The 22867-nt window shown below is 40.8% G+C and overlaps 2 pseudogenes; both read right to left on the bottom strand.

Moving 5' to 3' along the window:
• Nucleotides 1-3835: 3835 nt before the first annotated feature.
• On the bottom strand, nucleotides 3836-4849 carry LOC138915070 (serine/threonine-protein kinase MARK2-like; annotated as a pseudogene).
• Nucleotides 4850-4877: 28 nt separating this feature from the next.
• Nucleotides 4878-20841, bottom strand: LOC100061593 (serine/threonine-protein kinase MARK2-like; annotated as a pseudogene).
• Nucleotides 20842-22867: the final 2026 nt, after the last annotated feature.

Below are 22867 nucleotides of genomic sequence, written 5' to 3'. Positions count from 1 at the left end.
GAGTATGTCATTAAAATGGCACAGAAACATTTGCAAAGCAATTTCTCCCCTAATGGAAGAGGTATACTCCTGGAAGGGATGTTGCAAGTACATTTCAGTTAAATGGGAATAGAAAGTTATTCTTGGGGGAGGGGAAGGAAGTAGTGGATAAAAGTTAAAAGTGTTCAACACACAATCCAGAAAGGCATCACCATTCCAGAAAGTGATTAACATGAACCGTGATTGCAGTGAAGCGTAACATTTATACATGGGTTCAATAAAGATAAATGATGAATGTTTGCAGATGAATTTGTAAGCCCGCTTTTGGGTCACCACAGACAACTCACCACTTATTCCCTGGGATTCTGTTTCAAGATATTGTAATTTTAAAAATTAGGACTATTCTCATTTTTTGCAATGAAATTGGAACAGGACTCTGAAATATGAAATAATGATAAGAACATAAACTAAGTGTGATTTACTAAGTTTGGGCACCATTCTAAGGTTTTATATTAACTCATACAATTCTCACAAAAATCTTATAAGGGAGATACTGTTACTCCCACTTTAGAGATGACGAAACTGAGCCACAAAATAAATCACTCACCCCAATTCACATAGGTAATAAACAGGAAGGTGAGAGTCAAACGCAAGCAGAAATGTTCCAGAGCCCATGATTTCAATCAATTCACAACAGTCTTTCTCTGGATCTTTGTGAACTGCCGCAAGCTTGAGAAAGACAATAGTATCTTTCAACCTTGAGTATAATTTATAAACATTTTAGATGCTCCCAGTGACTTATAAGAATTTTGAAATTACGCTAACTTACAACTTACTATATACTGCCGTCTAGCTATCAAAATCATGATGCTGTCTCTCTTTTGGCTGATTATAAGTGAATATATCGAAATTTTGATGTTTGTGTAATCTGCCTTTGAGGGACCATATAAGTGAGCATCAATACTCTGGATCTCAGGTTTGGAGAAGACATTATCTCTCACGTGAGACTTAACAAGTTACATAATTGTATATGGGAATTCAATAAACGTGTCAATTAATTCATGGTCTCAATTCACATATTCTGTTTATAATAGCAATTTTCCAGTATTTCTGCTTTCTCATTCCTCTCACCTAGTTGTCCGTCAAGTCCTAAGATTCTGCCTCCAAACTATCTCCCCGCTCATCCCTCACCTCCAGCCCCACTGCCTGGGCTGCCTCTTCACAAGTCCTGTGGGGATGTGACTAGCAGTGCTTTTGTAGAATATGGAGGTTCTTATCAACCATTGAACTCAAAACTGAGGCGTTAGCTAAATTCTGAGATGAATGGAGAAGTTTCATTACGTGTTCTGTTGCTAACTCAAAGAGTTTCATCCAGGCCTGGAGTGACTGGAGGTCATTGGTTGAGCATTTTACGTGTCCCTGTCAGATATTCCAACATCCCCATGATTTGATTCATTTAGGGAGAATGTAGGATGAAAATAAAAGAATGCCAACAGTGAGAAATTGGAACTAACACGCGTCTAATAATCGTGAGCAAGAGGAGGCCACAAATAGGAGTGTAGTAGAGTAATCCTAGGCTGGGGAAGACCCAGAGAAAGTCCTGTGAGGGAAGTTTCTGGAAGAAAGGAGCAGTCAACTGGATTAGATATCACAGACAGAGCAAATGAGCGGAGGACTGAAAACTTCCTTTGTATTTGGAAGTTGTGAGGTCAATGGTGAAACAACTGGTGTTGGTTCACAATCCCGGGAGTTCCCGGATAAAATCCCAATCCTCCTCCCTTATATGGAGGGCAAGGAGAGACTGAAGAAAAAGGCAGGCCACTCCAGATTGTAGGTGACAGTTTTAATAAGGAAGAGAATTTATGTACAAGGCTTGTCTTGGGAAGCTGCAAGAGGAGTAGATCTCTGCACCCCAGAATCTTAAAGTTTGTATAGAGGCCTTAATGGGGTTCAGTCACTTACATCGCCCAGATGGCCTCAACAACACAATGCTCTCTCAAGGCTGCCTCCCTGAAGTGGCTCCTAGTATAATGGGCACGTTCCAAGGACAGGAGAAGGATTAAGGGGCCTCTGCTTGCCCAGGTCCAGCTCTCTGGTCCACTGGTAGTCGTGTTCGCTGGATGACCTCCTCCATCAGTTAGTAAGAGTATTGTCAAAGTTGAGGAGCAGAGAAATTCAAAGGAGAATAAGTAATGAGGAAGTGGGGAGCAGGAAAAGAATGTAGACACTTATTCATAGCTCATCAGAGAAAGAAAGTAGACAGGGCAGGATTTTGAAGGTGTAAGGGCCAAGTTTATTTTGTAAATTATAAAAGAAATGTGAGCGTACTTAATGTTAGTGAATATAGAAATGATGATCTTGGAAATCTACTTCTTAGAGTGGAAGGAAGAGATGTGATCTGGAACGTGGGAGGAATAAGCTAGGGAAAAGAGGCAAAATTCTCAATCCTGTGGGAAAGGAAAAGAGGTTGGGAGACAGAGTGAAAGGAAGAAAGAAGGAAGATTTTCTTTAAGTATGAGCTTTGGGACAGAAGTGGACTGAATAGAGGCCTGATAACCTTGGTACTCTTTGGCACTAGGAAGGAGGTGTGCCAGAAAAGGAGCAGATTAGGTCTATGTTCCACTTAGGGGAAGTAAGGAATCGTGGTAAAGCTGCTGGGATGTGTAGAAAAGGGAGCTGACGGTGAATGGAAAAGAAATACCAAGTAGCATTGAGGTCCCAGCTGAGACTGTACACTCAGTTAGAGAGGAACCAATTTACATCTTGGTGATTACTTTAGCCTGCTCAGTGACCTGGATACGGGAGAGGATAAACAGGTAGCTGGATTAATAAAAGGCTGAGAGTTTTCATGGAGGTTATGGTAGAGAGAAAGGGAGAAAGAGGTGTTAAGGTTGCTGACAAAAAAAGTAGTCTCAATAAGGCATCTTATGTCTAACCTAGAACAGAAAGGAAGATGTCTCCAGGAGAGGATCAACAACTCTGGGTACCAGAAGGGGTCAAGTTACTACAAGTGTAAATGAAGATTAATAGCAGATTTATTGGGAATAGAGCTCGAAAGATGGAAATAGACAGAAGCTTATATTCAAATATTGCTGAATTAGACCTTAAGATTTCAGAGGTTGGAAAATTTGGAGTGACCATAAGGCCCAGGGTAAGACCAAAGGCATAGATTTACAAAGTGCGATGGAGGCGATGGTTCCTGGGGTTGAGGTGAGGGACTTTGAGGGCAGGTATGGGAGGGTCGTCATAGGGATTAGAGGAAGCCATGGACCCTTGAGCAGGGTGACGAACGATGAAGGGGATGCCTTAGGGAGATCAAACCGGGTTTTCAGGGAGTGAAGTTTCCATCCAGGAGACTCATCTTTTTTGCTGTGGTTTTGTTTTTTGTGTGTTTCTTTTAGGCTTATAAATACTAGAATGGTGGTTTCATAGCAACATTTATTTACCTGTGACCCTCAGGACAGCTTGCAAATGTAGTCCCCTTCCCAGTTCACTGACATTTCGCCCCATTCTTAGGATGGTCTTATCATCTTTGATTTCCCTTGAGGGAAAGTTTTGGTTTTTTTGTTTTTGTTTATTTCGGTTGAGTCACAAGAGATTTTCGAAGGATTCCAGGCCTTCCTTTGTAAAGCTGTAGATAAGTATCTTGTGTCCGCTGCAGCAATAATGTAGGATGCTGTTTGTTTGTTTTAACTATTGTATTTAAACCCAATATATAAATTAGCAGATATCTATATTTGTGTGCGTTTGTGTGTTTATTTCTATGGCACCATCCCTCCTCCTCCACAAACCTGGAAGAAAAGGCAGAGAAGAGCAGAAGACAAGAGAAGCACCGCCAGGGAAAATGGTCAGTCTCTCAAGTTTCACCCAGGTGGGTGGGGAGGGTGGGCCCTGCTTCTGGGGCCTGGCTTCTCCTCTTATTCCTGGACTGCTCCTGGCAGTCTTTTGGAGTTACTTTGAAGACTATGCTTTTGAAGAGCGTGGAGGTGCTGGATGTCTTCTTAATTTGAGCCCCATTGAGGGAACACCAAGGCAGTTTGCAGACCTCCATTCTCTCCTGCAGGAAGTCCTCTAGGCAGGTGTATAATGCACTCATAGTAGTGCATAGGAGCTCCCACCCACGGCTGTTTTCATCCAGCACCTGGCTCCTCTCCGCACCATCTGTTGGGCTCAGTGGAGTTTATCATCTTCAAGCTCCGTGTAAAGTATAGAGAGCATAGCTTGACCTCCTGACATTCTTTCTTGATTTTATCACTCCCTCACCTACCTCTGCTGCCCACCATGTGATGTTTGCCTCACTTCAGTCTGCTTTCAACTTCATGGCGGTTTTTTTCTGGCCAACTTGAAACACAGGTGTTTGGAGATGAAGACGAAGAATCTCCCAGTGGCCAACTGCCTGCCCTGGCTGTTGCCTGCAGAAGGGCCTAAGGTCACACTGTCAGGCACGTTCTACTTGTTCTGCACCTGTCCCAGCTGCCCAGATTAGAGGAAGTGTCCTTTAAAGGATATACCCTGGGGGGGGGGGGTTGATTTCATCTGGGGCTCCAACATGGCTGCTGGTGTTGTGGGTTGAGGGGGAGGCCACAGGGCTACACTGGGGTAATGTACCGGGGGTGGTGGCCTTCCTCTCCAGGCAGGTACTGGACTGGAAGTTCCAATGGATGTGCTGCTGGTCTCCACTCTGACTTCCAGTCCTCCTCAGCCATTGATTTCCTGTGTTGCTACTCTGACTATTCTTAGAGCAAGAATTAAAAGTGAGAACAGGCTCACTGAAACTCCACTGCTTTGCATTGGCAGAGACTCTATGGGGTACCTTGCAAGATGGAGAAGGGGTGCAGCTCTTGGTAGGATGAGTGGAAAGCAGAGGCATGGTTCAGGATGATGGTGTAGCCACCTAGCTAGGATCTCTTGTCGCCAGGGAGCAGATGAGTGGTCATCACTTTGCCGTACTTCTGGCTCATTAGTGAGTCCTGGATCTCTTCCCATGTATCACCCATGAACACCATTCCTCAGTCTCTCAAGGATTCTTATAGTCGAGTGGCTCAATGTAAGGCTTTAGTTCCTCCTCATGGCCCGTGTTCACCCAGGGATCCTTCATGATTTCTTCTAAAGTGCGTCTCTTACTGGGGTTGAGGATAAGGAATTTCTTGAGCAGGTTTCATGCTCCATGAACAAGTAGAAAGAAATATTGCATATTCTGCTCAGTACCCACTCCCACAACTCTTTGAGGTTCTGTCCGTCAAAAGGCAGGAAAACCTTGGCCCGCCTATAGAGAATGATTCCCAGGTTCTACACACCCACATGGGGCTGTTGTACTTTTGGCCCTGGAAGAGCTCTGGGGAAGCATAAGGGAGACTGTCTCAGATGGTCCCCAGCTTGTTGCCAAAGGCGAATTCATTGGTGAAGCCAAAATCTGCAATGTCAGCATCCAAAAGTAGGTTTTCTGCCTGTAGGTCCCTCTCTTTGTCAGTTTGAGCTACTATAACAAAATGCCGTAGTCTGGCTGCCTTACCACAAGCATTTATTTCTCACAGTTCTGGAGGCTAGAAATCCAAGGTCAAGGTGTCAGCAGATTCAATTTCTGTGAAAGCTGTCTTCCTGGCTTGCAGAAAACTGCCTTCTCTACTCTAGCAAGCTCTAGTCTCTCTTCCTCTCCTTATAATCATGGGGGCCCCATCCTCATGACCTCATCTAAACCTAATTCCCTCCCATGGGCCCCACCTCCAAAGACCATCACATGGGTTGTTAGAGCATCAACATGTGAATTCGAGGGGCACACATACAATCAGTCCATAACAATCCCTAGGGACAATACACTTGGGTGACAGGACTGCACAGCAGATGCTATCTGGGGGGATTTGCCTCTGGCCTCTTTCTCTTTCTTGCTTCCATGGGCCACGAGGTAATGGAACCGCTCTCTTCACTGGTTTACTGCATGACAAGGCAGAGTGTTTCCTCAATCACTGCAAATAATTTCACTAAGTTGGAATGATTCAAAGCCTTCGTGATTTGGACTTTGCGAGATAGTCTATCTATGGAGATAGTCTATGGAGGCTGGGGGAGTTCTGCTAAATCTTGTTAATGATCCTTAGAGTCACCTCTTTCCCAGTCAGGATGTGCAGGGCGAGCTAAACGGTGGCAAAGTTACCCTTGCCAACGGTCTTGAGATGGTAGTTGCCAACATGGTCTCCTCCTGAGCAGAGAGGGCCAAGAGGCCCCGCAGTGTGCAGGACTTACTGCTGGACTTCGAAGCAAAGTGTCCCCAGGTCAGTTTAAAATTGAGAAAAGCTAGTGAGAAGTTTGATCCAAATCATCTCAAAAGAAAAGCAGGCTCAAAGTCCCCATGATGGTTAAACTTGACTGACCATGGAATCCCCAGATTAAATATTATTTCTTGGTGTGTCCGTGAGGGTGTTTCTGGATGGGATTGGCATTTGAGTCCGTGGACTCAGGAAAGTAGATTGTCCTTTCCACTGTGGGTGGACATCTACCAACCCATTGAGGGCCTGAACAGAACAAAAGGCGGAAGAAGGAGGAAGCCACGCCTTTTTTGTGTTTTGCTGTGTGAAAGGAGACATCTCATCTCTTCTTCTCCTGCCCTTAGCCTCAGATTTACGCCATCAGCTCCTCTGGTTCTCAGGACTTTGGAGTCAGACTGGACTGAATTACAGAGGAAATAGAAATAAAAGTATGAAGGGCAGAAGTTAGAATGATTTGTGTAAGAAGAACTGTAGATTCTACATATAAAATAAGCTCATTTGGCAACATGCATTCTGCATGCCTCAAAGGATATGGGGGAAGTTGAGAAACTTCACTTTCTATCTATTGTGAAATGTGGGCCAATCACCAGAAGCAAATGAGATGGAATTTTTTCCACCAATAAAACAGTTTTAAATGTTGTTCACTTTCCTTTAGATATCATGAGGATAAGAATGACTTGATAATCCTAGAAAAAAACGTTTGAAGACTTTCATGAGTTCAAACATGTTCGTAGTATAATAAATTATTTCAGGACATCAGAAGCACAGTAGTTAAAATGCCATGCAGATGAGATCTCCACTTAATGTAGAAGAACCAGACATCACTTATCTCTCCTGAGTCTACCATCCCTGCTGTGAGCTATACAATGAGGAGGTTCGTTGTGTGTGTGGCTGTGGAGCCAGCCCTCAAAGCCCCATTCAAGCCCCATTGCTTAAGTCACACCTCATCTATTTCTCAATGAATATAAGCACTTTCAAGTTTCTTTATTCATTTGCTTCTTTGGAGATGCCTGGTATTATGTTCTTACTGCAACATTTGAATTATGATACTGTCTTTTGTGCTAGACCTAAATATGGTTATACTTTAGTTATCTTGATTCCATATACATATATTTACTCTAGGCAATGGGGAGAAGGAGTTACATGAGATCATGTAAGTCTCATGAGGAAGGAACTGCATGGAAGGTCATTTCAACTATAAACAATGATCATGTATTTTATTGTAATGCCTGCCATTGACCAGGTCCTTTGCGTAAACATAGCATACGTACTCTGCCCAACAACGCTGAATTCCGGATGTTATTACCATTAATTTACAGTTATACCATTAATTTCTGAGGCGTTATCAAGCAGCAGAGTGAGGCTCAGATCCTGAAGTGACTTGCAGGTCTGTGTGAGAAATTAGTGGCATTCTTGGCAGAGCTCTGAGGATGTGATACAAACACAATGGTGAAAGCTCAATAGTGAAAGCAATGAGTGGCTCTGAGACCACCAAAGGGCTCTAGGGGTTTTTAATTCTGTAGACTGGAAGGGGAACCTCAGGACCAGAGTACGAAGTGACAGCCTGGGAGTGACAACAGAGCCTCAGAACAGGAGTAGGCTGTCGGAAACCACCCAAGTTACACCTTAAAACAATTTCTTAGTGTGTCCCTGACGCTCCTCCCCATTTTATGCTCTATTCTGCAGCCAAATTTATCATCCTAAAAATGCAAATCTGGTTATATAATTTCCTGGATTAAAATCCTCCTCCTAAACGTTAAAATAAAACTCAGACATTTTAAATGGCCTATAAAGGACTTAAGCTATGGTTGTCCTCTGCTGAGCTCTCCAGCCTCCCCTCATATGGTTGTCACTCAGCATCAGTGCTGGCGTTCAACCTGCACGTCATCATCAAGGTTCCCGTAACTTCCTAGGCTTTCTCTCTCCTCAAGCCTTTGAATGTGCTGTTCCTTTGGCTTAAAACAACTCTTTCCCACACGAATTCTCCTTTCCCACTTTGCTCTGTAAACATCTACTGGCTTTATTTTCCACCTTGGATTCAGTGCTGTCTGTGACCTAGAGACTTGGAAAGGCACACTGTCTAAATGCTCCAAGCAGACCCTGTATTCCTCATGGAGCTCTTCGGTGGCACCGTAGTTCCATCTGTAATTGTCAGTGTCTCTATTAAACTATAGGCCCTGGGAGGGCAGGCACCAGACTTTTTCTTCTCAACACTGTGATCCCGGTATCCAGCACAGAGCTCCACACACAGTAGAAGATCAATACTTGAATTGAAATTTCACACACACACAATCTTCAGGGATCATAGACATAGGAGATATTTTAGATGTGATAATCCCTCATTCTCCAGCTTGTGTAGAGAAGAACACAGCTATCCAGAAATCTCAAATAATTTGCCTTAGTTCATATATTTTATTAGCACTTACTAAGTAGAAACCTCAGTCCACAAATTCAGATGTAAAAAAAAAAAAACCATTGTTTTAAAAGTTAATTTAATATCAACTTAAATCTAAACTTCCCTGAAATGCAGGGCACCTGAACTTGAGGGGAGGGGTGTCCCAAGATTTCTCCCCTAAAGAATATTGCCAAGTCCCTGGAGTCTTAATGTATTATTTTCAGACCATGCTTTCAGGCTCTCGTCGTACCATCCTCCATGAGTCCTTCAAGCCAGCTAATCTGCAAATTCCTTGGTACACTTGGCTGTGATTTCTTTGGAGAAGATGAGAGCACTGGAATTTGGGGTCCTGCCTCTCATAATGTTCTATTCTGTCATCCCTTCTGAGGCCTGGTCACCTCCTCAGGGTACTGCCATATAGATAATTTTAGCTTTCTTTTTTATTTTTTTGAGGACGATTAGCCCTGAGCTAACATCTGCTGCCAATCCTCCTCTTTTTGCTGAGGAAGACTGGCCCTGAGCTAACTTCCGTACCCATCTTCCTCTCCTTAATAGGTGGGATGCCTACCACAGCATGGCTTGCCAAGTGGTGCCATGTCCGCACCCGGGATCCGAACAGGCGAACCCGGGGCCACCGAAGTGGAACGTGCGCACTTAACCACTGAGTCATCAGGCCGACCCCCCAATTTTAGCTTTTTACTTTGATTAGTTGGAACTCTTCTGGTCAAGTGAATAGACACCCAACTCATATGGCATCACACAGATAGAGAAATGAATTGGATTACAACACTGAGAAAACCAAGGTGGACAAATTCCAGGACTCAAACTGTGTCATCAGAGTCTGGTTTTCCTTCCTCCAGCTCTGGCTCTACTTTCTGTGCTTCAGTCTATTCTCTGGTCAGTTCTCTATTCATTGTCTCTGAGTAGCAGCATTATTTTAGCTTTAAGTCCACTAGGGAAGAGAAGGAAGAGCTCTTTCCCAGAATGACCAGAAAAATAAACTTTACTGCACCCACTTGACTTTGATCAGATCAGATTTTCCCTCCTGACCTCAATGGTTAAGGTAATATGATGTACTGAATGACCTAAACCCAGGTCCCAAACTTTACACATGAGCTAGGATGGGACTTCACCAAAAGCATATGGATTGTGAGTAGGAAGAATAATTTCCTGAGGAAAATGGATATAATTATTGAAAACTGGGGGAAATTAATCTGGACAGCATTAAAAAAATAATGTAGTTTTCTTATAGGTAGTTTCAAAGATCAGGTGCCAACCATTCCTTCCCTTCCTGTGTGCACGTGACACTCAGTCTCTTAAGAGATGGAATCCATTTCCTCTCCCCTTGAATCAGACTGGCCTTGCCCAATAGAATGTGACTTGCCTTGCGCAAGAAATGCAGTAGAAGTGGCACTCTGCCAGTTTGGGGACAAGCCCTTAATAGGCGCAGAAGCCTTGACCTTTGTTCTCTTAGATCCTTGAGCCTCCCAGTAAAAAGTCCAGATGTCTTGATAGAGAGAGGGGCCATATGGAATTTGACAACATGTGGAGAGAGAATGAGGTGTCTCAGCTGTTGGCCATCACTAAGGCCCCAGACACGTGAAGAAGACCTTCTTGGACCTCCCAACCCAATCCAGTTGTCACCTAAATGCAGTCATCCTAGTGACTCCAGCCAACATCACATGGAGAGAAGAACCACCCAGCCAATCAGTCATGCAAAACAGTCAATCGTTGTTGTTTTAAGCCACTATATTTTGGGGTGATTGGTTACACATCACAAGGGAACTGATATGCTGATATACACCTTCACCTACTGCAGGAAAATTCCACTGAGACAAGGAAACACAGAGCCTGTCACCTGCTTAAAGGAGAAGGAGAAAATTGAAGGGACTGGGGTCATTTGTCAACCTGCCATACTTGGAAGCACTCAGATTTGTGGCTCCTAATCCAGTGCTCTTATCGTTAGGATTCCCTACCATTCACATAGGTATATGCTGCTTCTAAGCATGAATTGGACAAAAAGGCTCATGAGCAATTTAGAGTCTGACAAAAGGATGAATTGGAGATGTAACAGGAAAAATAAGTCATTCAGGAAGAAAAAAAACTCGACTAGTGTGGCAAACACTGTAAAATTGATTTGATTATTTGTCTAACTGCAGCAAACTGCTAAAATCATAAGCTGGTTCATCTAACTTAGAGCAAAAAAATGAGATCAAAAGACAGTCATGAAGCTACAGGGCCCTCTCATCATCATTTTTCAGTTGCTTCATTGATCCCTAAATTATATGAAAATAGCTTCAAGCTGTAATAATGAATCAGTTAATCAGAATTAGAAACGTCTTATTTATCTTTTGGCTGCGGTCATGTTAAAAATTTCATTGACTGAAGAATAGCAGTTAGTTTATTAAATAATTTATGTATATATATTTCTCTCTATAAATATGCCATGTTTATTTCACAGCCAATATTACACTTTAAGATTATTTAAAGCTTGTAAAATGTTTTATTTTAAAAACAGAAGACTTCAAATTCTTGAACTTACATATATTTAAGGGTTTTTTCTTCACTTTTGAAAAGTTCTTGCTGGTTAGAATAGAGCCTCCATAGACTCCTCCATAAATAGACCTAATCTGTGAAAACCACATATTGTAAACACCCATCTCTGAACATAAAACTTAGTTCTAGTTAAGCTATAAGAAAAGCAGGCCAAGAATGGTTAAGGATTGAGAAATGGGATGGGAATGGAGAAGATGTGGAGGTATGAGGGGATGGAACAAGATAATTATAAAGGTTATTATAAACGGAGAGAGAGAGAAAGTGTACGTGCTTTCCACCCTCACAAAATTATGGTACTTTTGTCCTCTTTGCTACAAATCTTATTACTTCATTATAACGTCATCCAGTCTACCTGGATAAAACTGAATGCTAACATCCTTTCAATAGACTTATTTCCTCAACCTTTGCCAAGGCGAAGTAATAAGAAACAACAACAAAAATAAGTTAAATGTGCAGGATCAAAAACCATGGAATGAATATACCACAGTACTATTATCTTAAACAATTATCCCAATGAGCAAATCTACAGGACATGTTTGTGATAACAAGTTATATATACATCCAAAAGTGTAGGTCCAAAAGTATTAAGCATGCATATAAAAATGAATGGATGATAGTGTTGATAATAAAATGGAAGTTATACCTGATTATCAGCAAACCACCAATAAATGCCACTCCAGAATGCCATGTGAGAATTTTTCCCAATTTTATTTCCCATTTTATGACATAATAATTTCCAAGTTTTCTTTCTACTATCACCCATTTATATCATTTTTAAAAGATGAATACCTTCTCCATTCTTCTTAACTGGGTCGCTAAAATTTAACAATTATGACATTTTAATATCCAGAGATAAAGTTAGAGGTAATGTTCATGGATTGGTAACCATCGTCTTCTCCCTTCACGTCCCCATACTATAGGCATGTAGAGAGAGAAATCTCTAGACTAGGAGCAGAGTCTACTCTATTTGGGTGGGTAAATTTACAAAATGCCGTTGCAAAGACTACCCAAAAATATATAATTTTTAAAACCTTTTTGCCCAGTAGTGTAGTTATTAAAGTTGTATTTTCTTTCACTGAGTCATAATATAAAAGCGATAGAAAACTCTTCATTCTATCATGTAATATTTTTTTATTGAGTTCATAATAGTTTACATCATTGTGAAATTTCAGTTGTACATTATTTCTTGTCTGTCACCACATAAGTGCTCCCCTTCACCCCCTGTGCCCACCCCCACCCTCCTTCCCCTGGTAACCACTGAACTGTTTTCTTTATCCATGTATTTGTTTATATTCCACATATGAGTGAAATCATATGGTGTTTGTCTTTCTCAGTTTGACTTATTTTACTTAGCAGAATACCCTCCATGTCCATCCATATTGTTGCAAATGGGATGATTTTGTCTTTTTCATGGCTGAGTAGTATTCCATTGTATATATATATATTCCACATCTTCTTTATCTGATCGTCGGTCAATGGGCACTTGCATCGTTTCCATGTCTTAGCTACTGTCAATAGTGCTGCAATGAACAGACGGGTACATATGTTACTTTGGATTGTTGATTTCAAGTTGTTTGGGTAGATACCCAGTAGTGGGATAGCTGAGTTGTATGGTATTTCTATTTTCAGTTTTTTGAGGAATCTTGATACTGTTTTCCATAGTGGTTGCACCCAGTTTGCATTCCCACCATCAGTGTATGAGGGTTCCCTCTTCTCCACATCCTCTCCAACATTTGTTGTTTTTTTGTCTTGGTAATTATTGTATCATGTAATATTAACCACATGGTGTCATATACTTAAGAAAAAAAAGAAATTAAAATGAATGGCATTTGTGATTTAAATCTTTCTTCAGCCCCTGCTCCCTGCTGCCAATATCTGAGTGCTGTCAACAAATGGACTCACCCCTGGTAAATTTAAGCTTTAGTGACAGATGGATTCTAACCCCTGGTTAGTGAATGGAGAACATCCATTTGTTTAAGGACATCCCTCTACATGTGAAAAAGTTTCACTCTTCAAATAGTCATTACTTTTAAAATTATTAAAGCACTATGGCTAATGCAAGCAATTACTTATTATAAGAAGGAAATGATCTATAAAATCAGTAGCTTTTTATGAAATGACCTAGGCAATTTTTATAGATCTCTTAGATAAAACTAGCAGTGGGAAAAAAATGAGGACATAAAAATCCATTAAAAAATAATTAAACTATGAAAAGATAAAAACAATTATGGGATATAACTTATTTCTGATTAAAGCAGCACTATTATGAAATTAGAGCATCACCATTGGCAACCCCATCGTAGTAATAATTGGTTCCAAAGAATCAGCAGCAGCTGCTAAAACTGGGGGATAAAAGTGAGTCTGATGAGTAACAGGAAATGTACATACCTTACTCCCAAATTATCTCCCAGAATATGCTTATTTAGTACAATGGGAAAAATATCACTTTACCTGGGGAAAATGGGCAGACATTACCTTAGCAAAGTGATCAAAGTAAATATCACTAGGAACAGGACAGACTGACATCATGTGCCTCCTAATTTGAGGCACAGGGAACACCTCATACTTCTGCCATATTCCTGCCAAAAATGAATCTAATCATGTGGCAGTGTCTCATAAAAGCAAGTTTAAGGACATTCTACAAAAAAAAACAGCCTATATTTTTCAAAATTATCAAGGTTATGAAAACAAAGAAAAACTGAGGAGTGTTCCAGACCAAAAAAGACACAACAATTGAGAGCAATGTGTAATCAGGATTTTCTTTTGCTATAAAGGCTATTATTGGGACAATTGGCCAAATTTGAATAATGTCTACATAGGTTATATCGTAATGTCAATATTAATTTTTTGATTTTGATGATTGTACTTTGGTTAGTAAGAGGGTCTGCTTGTTTTTTGAATGATTTACTGAATTATTTAAGAGCAAAGGGGCATCACGTCTGCCACTTACTTTCAAAAAGTGAAGAAAAAATATATACGAAGAGAGAAAATTATACTCTATGTGTGATATAGATGAGAAAGAAAGAGTAATAAAGCAAACGAAGGTGGTAAATGTTCACATTTCCTATAAGTCTGAAATTATGTCAAAGTCAAAGATTGAAAAAAATTTAAAGCACTATTTTTTATCATTTTTTTTCAAGCACTCTCAGTGGTTATGATCTTTTCAGATGTATTTTCAGTCAAAAGCCCAAAACTTTACAACCAAGTCCTATTTAATCAAAGAATATTACAAGAAAAATAGGTCTTATTCTCCGTCCAATATTGACACTGTGTAGCGTGAATTACTGTAAGTTCCGTTTGCGTGTCCTCATGTATAAGCACACAGCAGGTTTTTATGTGCACAGTGGAAATTTAGCCAGACTATAATAAGGACAACATTAGTAATCCATATGAGGTGACGTATTTTGAAGAGCTCCTGAAAAGTTTTAATATTGATTTAATGTCAATGGATAAATAACATAGAATCTTTAACTACCCCGAAATTGTGGTAAAATTTGATTTATTAAGAAAAATGACGACAACAACAACAACATCCCTGTTTTATGAACAAAGTGGCATTTAGAGATCTGGTCACAGTACACAAAAGGAGGGGTCCTCAGCATTGTTCTTAATGAGCCTCCCAATTCCTTGAGGTAAAATGTACGTATGAGACATAATGAGAAGTACAAATCTGTAGAATAGTATGAAACAAATGAACTCTGCCTCATTTACACATCTTTATTAGAAAATGAAATTTTCCATGAAGGTAATATTAAAGATAATTGATACTTGGTCCATCAAAATAAGTTTCAACCATTGTTGCTTAAAACATCTCCAGAAGACATTGTTGGATTTAACAGCAGATTTGGGGCTGACCATGATTATTATTTCTTGTTCTCTATAGTAATACAGAAGGTTTTGTTCCTGGGATTTTTCCTACCTTCTGATGTCCAATTTACCGATTCTTCCAGCTTTCCCCATTTCTGAGTGCTTTGAATGAGCTAGAGTTTGATAATACAAACAATTGTTAGAATTGCTGATCATGTAGAATTAGCATGCTCTGAATGTTGGTCTGCAGTCTTCTGACTCAAAATAAAATCGTGCTAGCTTTAGTGCTTATAATTTAGATAAGGGAAGCATTTATAAAGTTATTTTCTGATACTTTCTTGGCTAAAGTCTTAGTTATAGATAAATTTCACGTTATTGTGATTAGCAATGCATAAAGAAATGATAAAATGTTGGTGGAATGAAAAACAGTTTTCTTTGTGAGTATGGTACTAATTAATCAACAGAATTGGCGGTGAGGACTATAAGGGATATTTCTCCGAGGGGAACTTTCATCTGAATGGCAGTAAAGATTCCTATGGACTGTGAGGTAGCAAAAAGCATCTGGTTAACTTCATTATGATGTTTTGATTTCGAATAAAGAGAGAAAATACACATGGATTTCCTACCACCTTTAAGGAAGTTCAGGAAGAGATAGTAAAATTATAAAGTCCCCATATTTCAAAGCATATCTGCTACCATATTCAATTAGTAAGTGAAAGGGGAATCTAAGAATCTTGCAGTGCCCCAAAGTTGTGGGGTGACCATTTACTGCCATGCTAGTCTTGGGCAACTTATAAGTGATTGAATAAGAGACAGTGGGATACACAGATATCAGGAAAGAATGGGAAAATCAAGTTACCACTTGGAATCTTTTTTTTTTCCCCAAGGAAGATTAGCCCCGAGCTAACATCTGCCAATCCTCCTCTTTTTTCTGAGGAAGACTGGCCCTGAGCTAATATCCGTGCCCATCTTCCTCTACTTTATATGTGCGACATCTGCCACAGCATAGCATGCCAAGCGGTGCCATGTCGGCACCTGGGATCCGAACTGGGGAACCCCGGGCTGCCGAAGCAGAACATGCGCACTTAACCGCTGCGCCACTGGGCCAGCCCCCTCCACTTGGAATGTTTAAAGAGGAGATTTTATAGAGAAGGTGCAGTGAGGTACACAAAGGATGGATTAGTATATAAAGTTCACATGTCATGACTTACCCCAATAATGCTTGATACATTTGTTCATGTGTGCCAACAAGACAACTAACACCTACCAAGTGACTTTACATGGGTTTTTTCATTTCTTTATCCTGATTTCAAGATGAGAAAAGTGAAGCAAGACTTAACTTGCCCACATTTACATAGCTGGTCAATCCCCAAGCAAAAGGTCCAAACAGCCACTGCACGGAAATGCTTCTCTGACCTGTCCACACCAACACGGAGCTTGGCCTTCTATCTCAGCACTTTCTAATCTTCCTGCCACTCACCTGCCACCCCTTTTGCCTGCTTATTTCTTCGGTTCATCCAGTCACCCTAAAGCTCAACGTAACTCTTCTAGCTCTGATCTTCTGGTTCCTTGCCCAACTGAGTTTATACGCAGCTTGAGGCTCCTCAGGAGAACTACTTGCACGCAGCCTGGCATGTGAGGCCCTGTCCTGTCTTCACAGCCAGCTCTGTGCCGGGCTTGCCTGGGCCTGTGAGTGACACATGCTGTCATTGCCATTCAATTTCCACTTGATGGAATTAGGTAACTAGGACAGATACTTGTGAAAGGACAATCGGCAGTGTGATTTCTTTTAAGTAAAACTTTTCTTTGCAAGGACTCATGCATTGTGTTTGGGTGCCGGCTGTCTTTCAGAGAGTTGGTATTAGGCTAATTAAAAATTGACCATTCATTCATTCCATGAATATAAATCGTGCACTTACTGGTACCTCTTAGGCATCCTGTCCTAGAGGCTGTCGATGTAACAGTAAACAGTATAGGCAAAGTCCCTGCCTTTTTCTAATGGGAATAGTGGTGGATGGATAGATAGACAGATAATAGATACATAGATACTAAGAGAGAGAGAGATGAGATAAAGAGAGAGACAGATGAGTGGACATCAGGTGTTGTTGACTGGTCTAAAGAGGCCTCAAGCAGGCTGAGGACAACAGAAAGTATCAGGGGCAGGGCTGCCATTTATGTAATGCAGTCAGGAAGCATTCTCTGATAAGCTGACATTGAAGCAGAGATCTGAAGAATGCAAAGGAGAAACACACATGGGAATCGCCAAGAACGGTATGTTAAGGCCAAGGGCACATCAGATGCAAAGACCAGCACTTGGAGATTCGATTTTAAATTAACTGTCTTGTTACAGATTTCACAGTAAAGCAGATTCTCTCTACTAATAACCAACAAAACCTGGGTACCAACAGCACCAGTAAGTGCCATTTTTCCCACTTTGTGATTACATGGTATGGTTCCACAGCATGACAAAGTACATCTACAGCATAATTACAGAGAGCTTCCTCCATCTCTTTAATATCAAAGGAGAAACTTTACGTGAAGTATATTTCATTCCTAATAGAAAAGGAAATAAAAAACCTTAAAGGAAAAATCCAATTCGCTTAACCATCGGCTCTCAAATGGTTGTAGTTGAAAACGCATCTCCACCAGGGGTCAGCCTAACCACAGGAATGCACTGTTGATCTTCAAAGTAAACTGGTCTTGATTCTTTACAAAATATCGTTTTCATGAAATGTGACTTAAATCTCTTTCTTTCTTGTTTTCCAAAAGCTTAGTTGAAATGGTAAGGCTTTGCAAACGCTGTGTTGTTTTTGCTATTGTAGCTCGGTCTTGGTGATAAATTCTGCCTGCAGGGTGGCTCCCCATCCTGGTTTGTCATTTGTGTTTAGCAAGGACTTTTTTTTTTTTAATATAGAAGTCTGACCAACACAGAGTTCTGATTCAGAAGGTGTTGGAAGCTAAATTTTTAACAAGTTTCTTGGTGGTTTAGCTACAAGTATATCTTGCCTTCAGAAAGAGCAATTTTAAGATTTTGTATATAAATTCTCTGAAAAGAGAGGTAAGTGATGGTAGCTTAAGAATATAAACATATAGTGAATGGGCAGAACAATATATTATAATGACTTTATCTCCCCCTTTCGCCCTCAAAAAAATTGCTTTTACCTGGCAAGAAGTAAATAATTTATCCTCTCTTAAATTGACATATATATAAACATAGGTATTTTGTCTACACATTAGAAATCAAAAAGAGTAATTTAGAGTTTGTGTTACTATCTAAATTAGAATCATAATAGTGATTATTTGTTGATTGTATACAGTATGCTAGCGTGGTGTTGGCCACTTTTTCTTCCTTTCCTCATTTAATCCTTAAAATAACTCCATAAGGGAGACACTATTTTTCACACTTCAGCTTAGGATACTGTAGCTCAATGATGTTAAGTTAATCTCTTGCACCAAACAACTAGAAAGTGGCAATCTGGAATCCAAGCAGATCTACGACTGAAAAACCCTTGTTCTTTTCACTAAAACAGCCATGCCATCTCCAGACTTTAACCTTTTAACACTTCTCAGTGTGTCTTTCTCTAGGCCTTGGTGGAGAAATTAAAGAGGCCGTATTTATTACTCACAATGTGAATCTCTGAAATACTTTTCCCTGAGAAAGAATTAATAGACACCAGATACAGATTCTGTAACTTTAAGCAAAGGCCTAAATCCAGACTTTCAAATATGCTCATTTATTTATTTCCATTGACGTAAGCTCAATTTTTACCACCTTTGAGATTTCATCCCTGAAGTGTAAATGATCACAGTACTGAGTCTATAGAGAAAGAGTTGGGTCCAAGACTGGGCTAAGTTAGACCTAAGCCAGTTTTGAGTCATTAGATAGATTCTTGTCTAGTTAGGACAGGCCCATCAGTTGAAGTTCCTTGGTACCACCAAGCAGTGGGTTGAAAATAGCTAGGAAATACCAGTGTAAGCCTCCCTAGAGTTTGTCGCCCAGATTTTCCCACTCCCATCATGGTATCTCTTATTCCTTTCCTTGGTGACAATTCTCCTTGCTCCCCACTTCTTATTTCGCTGCTGTCCTCTCTGAGTCTGGCTTTAGTCTACAGTCTGTGCACTGAGTGTTCTACTCAACTCCACCCACTCCTGCAGGTGGCATTTCCCCTCAGTCTTGTCCAGTTATGATGTGGCTGGGAGCGTTCCCACGTGCTGCAGAGCGTATGGGTATTTCTCTCCTTGAGATGGAAATCTAGGGACAGGGTGTTTTATCTGTGTTAATCGTGGAACTAAGCTCTGTAGCTACATTAAGACACTTCTTCAAACTCTCAGAGAAGAGCTAAAGAAGTCACACTCTGCAGCTCACCTCCACAAGGCACTCAGGAGGTGTAGGCCTGTTACTTGTATTTCCCTCCTCCCTTGCTATAGCATCTGCTTCCCTCCCTGTTCTCCTTGGGGCTGTTCTCTTCATAGCCTGGCTAAAGAGTGGGAAGCAGTCGCTGCAGCCCCCCACTCTCTATGAAAGTCATCCCACTGACCTTTTGGTAATAAGGGCTTTACTGCTAATTGATTCTTTTCACAGAGTACCTATTCTTTGAGATCTTCCATTTGGAGAGAGTAGGAGCTTGATGGGCCATTCTAGGATCTAGTGGAAGAGTTGGGTTGAGAGTGGCCATGTGGCAAGTCTACACAGTATGCCAGTGGTATTCAAAGTGTGACCCAGGAACCCCTGACATCATTTCCAAATTTTTCACATGAAAACACCATGGTATTATTTGCCTTTTTCTCTTATTCTTTTACAAGTTTTCCAGAGGGCTCATGATGTGTGATATCACAATGGATTGAATTCAAAAGCAGATATGGGAATCCTATAATCATTTTCTATTAAGCCATTCATTAGAGAGATTTCAAAAATGTTAAACAACACCACTCTTCTCACTGAATTTTTTGTATTGGCAAATATAGTTATTTTTCATAGAAAATATTTTATTTGTGTTAACTTGCAATGGGTTTATTAGTGTTTTTGTTTTTAAATAAATTAATAAGGAAAAAAATTTAATTCTGTTTTAATTTCTGTTACTATAAATATCAATAAATACAACCCTCATAAACACAAGCTCTTTGAGGTCCTCAATAACTCTTAATAATATGAAAGACCTTAAGACCAAGGCCATTAGCTCATGAGCCCTGCTACTGTAGACCAGGAGGTCAAAGGTCACCTAAAAGAGAGAAAATAGGGAAAAAATAAGAGTCAAGAATTAAACTTACAGTCAAACAAACTATTGATCCAGGAGAACCAGCCTGAAATAAAATAAGATTAGTCAAAAGTCAGCAACCAAAGACAGGTTGAGCTGGGAGAAAAATCAAACTAACTTCCCTGAAAATGAAGAGTCATGGGATAACTGTGCTCTCACTGGCAGGTGGATAGGGAGCTAGCAAGTTCTGGGAAACAATGTCTAGAATTACCAAAATGAAATGTCTATACCCTAGAGAAGCTTACAGTCTTGTGGGGGAACACTGCATTTAATTCTATGTGAGCTTTACAGTCATGAATTAAAGTGAAACTAGTTTGTCTAGTTATGTGAAATTTTTTTCCAATAACATTCAAACGCGTAGATGGAGGCAAAGAAAATGTTGGGTTGAGGTGTTTCCAGGACGGAGAGAGGAAAAATAGAATTGAAGATGTATGTATGTCAGTTTGAGCTGCCATAACAAAATACCATAGACTGGGTGGCTTACGAACAGCAGACATTCGTTTCTCAGAGATGTGAAGCCTGGAAAGTCCAAGATCAAGGCACCAGCAGACTTGGTGTCTGGTGAGGGTCCACTTCCTGGTTCATACATGGCTGTCTTCTCACTGTGTCCTCACATGGCGAAAAGGGCAAGGGAGCTCTCTGGGGTGACTTTAACAAGGGCGCTAATTTCACAACCTATCACCTCCTAGAGGCACCACTTCCAAATACCATCACACTGGGGACTAGAGTTCAACGTAAGAATTTTGGGAGATCCAAAACATCAATCTGTAGCAATAAGTGAGCAATGATAACGATGAGACATTAAATTTAGGCTGAGTTAAAAGGGAAGTGAAGGTAGCAGATGATCAGTTGGATAGTTAAAAAAACAAACAAACAAAAACAGTGAATTAGACCTCTTGAAGAAGGCAAGAACTGTTGGAGTCTGGGTAGTAGAATGGGTGAGCTATAAAAACAGGACCAGGTAGTCAGAAAATCAGATACTTGATATGGAGATTTTAGAGGTTGTGTAGGTTTGGTTGTTGTAAGACATCCTTGCCTGAGTTTCTCCATATTCCTACATGGTCAAGATCTTCTGAGCAAGGGAAATTGACATACCATAAAGATAGAGAATGTCTCCTCTCCCCTAGAGACAACTGCTCACATTTTATGGATAATAAAGTTAAAGACAGCTTTCTTGCTTCCCCCAGAGTCATTTGCCCCCATTCCAGTGTAAAGACCTTCCCATCTTCCCCCAAGAGAGGATTTGTTTACATTCCAGAATACGAGATAAAGTCTCTCTCTCTTTCTCTAGATGGGAGGATGGGAAGATATGCCAGCAGTTCCAATAGAATCTCTGGGTTTCACAGTTTCTCTCTTGTGATGCAAACCCTTTTAGACACGGATACATATGACTCTTGCCATGTCTCCCCATGGGGAACTGGGGGACAGATGTTCTATGAATACTTAAAAGGTCCTTTCCATGATCCAGAGGTTTCATGTTTCTGTACACACACATTTTTCCAGAGTTGTGCAGACAAGTAGAACCAATAGGATATAGAGAGAGATAGAGAAAGAGATTTGTTATGATGGATTGGCTCACACGCTTATGGAGGTCAAGCACTCCCATAAACTGCCTTCTGCAAGCTGGGGGCCCAGGAAACCCAGTGATACGTATATTCCTAGTCCCAACTTGAAGGTCTGAGAATCAGAGGAGCTAATGGTGTACATTCCAGTGAGAGTCTGAAGGCCCAAGAACCAGGAGCACTGATGTCCGAGGGCAGGAGAAGATGAGTGTCTCAGTTCAAGCAGAGAGAGCCAATTTGCCCTTCCTCTGCCTTTTTGTTATATTAAAGCCCTCAATGGATTGGAGGATGCCCACCCACACTGGTGAGGAAGGATCTTCTTTACTCAGTCTACTGAGCCAAATGCTAGTCTCTTCCAGAAACACCCTCACAGGCACACCCAGAAATAATATTTTAGCAGCTTTCTGGGCATTGTTTAGCCCAGTCAAGTTGACATGGAAAATGAACCATCACATATATGTATATAACACTGTGGCAGGCCAGCTTGTTAGTTTGCAGATGGGGTAACGTATTAGACCCTTCAGAATTCCCATCTTAACTCTGACGATTCCAGGACTCATGGAATGCTAAGCTGAGAGCAACAGAGCAAAAGGTCAGAGATGAAGGTGATGGCCCGAGAGGGCAGACTGCCGGACGGGTCATCCAGAAGGATGCTGACCTCTTTGATTATAGAAGCAGGGCTAAAGAGGAAGATTTTGGGTCAGGAGCTAATGTCTTCAACTAATTAGGGAACTGAGAGGAAGACTGACATATACAAGCTAGACCCTCATATACATAGAGGGCAAAATCTTCAAAAAAGCTGGCATTTTTACTCACATCACTTTCTCTTCTGAGAGACCATGACCTCAGAAAGTCAGGAGTGCCAACATATTCATCTCTGTTTCTATATCACTAAGATTCTCAGGATAGGGATGGGGAGAGGGAAAAAAGGAGAAAAGGAAGACACACAGAGGGGAAGGGTGCTGAGTGGGCGCTGATATGAACCTGGGAGCCGATGGGTCAGTGGAGAACTTGCAGTCATTTCAACGACATGAAATAAATTAGTCCTCCATT

Source organism: Equus caballus, chromosome 27 (assembly GCF_041296265.1).
Source record: "Equus caballus isolate H_3958 breed thoroughbred chromosome 27, TB-T2T, whole genome shotgun sequence".
NCBI classification, from domain to species: domain Eukaryota; kingdom Metazoa; phylum Chordata; class Mammalia; order Perissodactyla; family Equidae; genus Equus; species Equus caballus.
The sequence above is the reverse complement of the archived record's forward strand: the minus strand, read 5'-3'. Positions and strand labels throughout refer to the sequence as shown.